Genomic DNA, 2,999 nt, shown 5'->3' on the forward strand with positions numbered 1-2,999 from the left:
TTTTTTTTTTTTTTTTTTTTTTTTTTTTTTTTTTTTAGAAAATCAGCCTTAATTCACAATGGAAATAAAATGCAGTTCTCTAAAACAATGTGTGTCTCTGTGATGAAGCTATGCAAATGCTGATTATTTATAAAGTAGATGTATCGCGTTTGTTCCTCTGGCTGCCACTCGCACCTTGGAAGGCCTGCCTTATGTCACTAACTGCTCAACAAGAGCCCTTCCTTCAAAAAGCTTTGCTCAGTAATGTAAAAGTGGGCTCGGAGAAGTGAGTTAATTTAGTTCTGCTTCAACTTGGTGAGATTACCATATGACAGTAACATGCCCGATCTTAAAGAACTATAAATCTTGGAAAGAAATGGAAGTTTGTTTTTGTTTTTGTTTTTTTTTTGCCAACTTTTGGGTCATCTCTCTTTTTCTCCCCCGGTTGTCAAGCCCTCTTTAGTAAATAATGTCCTCCCTGCAAACGCAATGGTAGGAAATGTCTCTTTAAGATTTTTTATGATACTTATAACAAATATGCTTTACAATCCTTTTGCCGATGTGATAAACCTTGTTATCTGAAGTAGCAGGTGTAGTTCCTTGGCTCTGTCATCGTGTGTTTTTAAATCATAAGTGCACAATATTATAAAATCAACTAGCTTTTAACAAAGTTACTTAGTCTTCATTCTTATATATGTTACATTTTAGTTTCTTTGGGGGTTTTGTGAACTGGGAATTAAACCTAGGGCTTTGTGCATGCATATACTACCATTGAACCACATCCCCAGTCTTTTGCATTCACTATTATTTGACACCGTTGAATAAACAGTCCTCAGCAATTGTAATTTTCTGTCTATCTTCTCCATGTTATTTTCCCAATAACGTGCTTCAAATGCTTCCTACATGTATTTATTAATATTACATCTGTCTGTCTTTAAAATAGCTCTATATCTGAACATGGTAACACACATCTGTAATCTTAGCCGCGAGAGAGAAGGAAGTGGAGGCAGGAGAAATGCAAGTTCCAGGTCAGGCTTTTAAAAACATACAAGGAACCTTAGAATCCTTAGTTGACATTATACGATAAAACTAATGGAATGAGGCACAAGGAGGCATGGGAACAAATGTCCCTGCCTCGGAGGAGTGGGCAGGAGAATCAGAAACTCCGGGCGGCCTATGCTATCTGAGACCTTGTTTCAAAAATAAACTAATCAAGATTACAACAGCTTTTTCTCAGTTTTATCTCACAGATCCAGTGTGTCTACAGACTACCAACCTCTACAAGAGGGAAGAAAACACAGCTGAAGGTTAGGAACCTGATAGGAAGGTGAACACTGGGCTGGAGACTGAGAGGTGTGGGTTACCCTCAGCATGCCTGCAGCCCAGGGTTGAAACCCCAACACCAGAAAAGAGGGCAAATACGATATTGTCTGCCCTTAAGTTGCTGCAAACTTCCGAAAAGAAAACAGTATTTAGAATATAAGATAAATTCTATAAAAGAAATAGGTGTGAAATGCTTTGGTAGGAACTGTTGAGATGAAACTCAGTAGAAAGCATAGGAACTTTAGGCCTTTTTATAACCAAGTGCTTTTCCTTTTAAATAAAACAGGTTTCTTCTTAGACTGACTTGTCAAAGGAGGGCAGAACTATAGAGTTTGGTCTGAGCTCAGTGTTACTTGGGTTGTAAGACATTAGGCCCCTTTTAAAAACTGAACAACATTGTAATGGTCATTTTGCTGAAAGAAAAACACAGCTGTAAGTAGGTCAAAGCTAAGTACCGGAGTATTTGAAACTTGATATTTTGGGGGGGGAAATAACCCTATTGACAGGTTTCTGGTAAAAAAAAAAAATCTTTTAAAAAAGTTACCCATTCTTCCTCTTTTTCCTAACAAACTGTATTCACACAAGAAGGTATCTTTGTTTCTCACTTGCACAGGAGAGGAAAACTGTGGACTACACAGTTCTAGAATGAACATGTCTTCGGCCTCCAAGTTCATTCTGCCCTCATGTTTTGATCCTTTGATGTATGCTATTAAAATAGGAAACATCATGTGTTTCTGAAAAGCAAAAGATAAACTTTAAATGTTTTCAAGGTGTTTATGAGATCCTTGTTGATGGTGTCTAGATAGACTTTATTACGTTGTTATTTCTCAGTGTTAGATTACGGGTACATTTTAATTTTGATATAATAGAGAAATTAGTCTTCATATCAGGAGTGGGATTCTTTTGATATTTAGACAGTTGTATACTTTATAAAGTTAAGGATTTTGTAATGTATATTAAACAATAACATTGTACTCATAAAATGTATTTGGAATTTGTTAATATTAAATTTTTTTCCCAAGGAATTACTGTCATCCCTATTATTTCTAGAAGGTAAATATTTCTGGAAATAGTCCTACTCTAGTCTGAAACCATAAAAATTCCAGTCTTCCTTCTCTGTAAGTTGAAGCAAATTGTCAAACAGGTAAAAATAACTGATAATTCAATGGCAAACTCGTTTCACATTGTTGCTAAATATACATTATTACACCATTTGAAATACTTATGTATTCTAAGCTAGATACATGAAGGACTGTAAAGATCCCTGGGGTTTGGATACGACTGAGCGGTACCTGCTATGTACCGCTCTGAGTTTGATTGCTAGCACTGAAACATAAATAAATACATTTTCTTGATAGTTCTCTGACAATAACTTGAGGCGTGCACAGAGACTTAGTGATAGTAATAGATACAATAATCAAAACATTGTTTTAATAGTATTCTTTAATGCTTTAATTACAGAAATAGTATCTAAACGTTTGCTAAGAGATACTTAGCACGTAGGATGAACAAAAGAGATACAGTCCCTTCTCTCACATCTATAGCAGGAAAATATTTCTGTCCACGTTGCTCACCCTCACTGCTTTCCACTCTTAGGGATGAAACGGAATGCAACAAGTTGCTGTTCATGCTGCCTATCTTCTTAAAATGTGCTCTCCCAAAGTTAAAAATAATGAAATTTCTTTTTTTTTTTTTTT

The 2,999-nt window shown here is 35.6% G+C and overlaps 1 protein-coding gene across 3 annotated transcripts in view; it reads left to right on the plus strand.

Annotated features, from left to right (window-relative positions):
* Tmem19 (transmembrane protein 19) overlaps positions 1-2,999 on the plus strand; it is a 60,055-nt gene that overhangs the window by 12,470 nt on the left and 44,586 nt on the right. The window lies entirely within an intron of this gene.

This window comes from Microtus ochrogaster, chromosome 24, assembly GCF_000317375.1.
Source record: "Microtus ochrogaster isolate Prairie Vole_2 chromosome 24, MicOch1.0, whole genome shotgun sequence".
NCBI lineage: Eukaryota > Metazoa > Chordata > Mammalia > Rodentia > Cricetidae > Microtus > Microtus ochrogaster.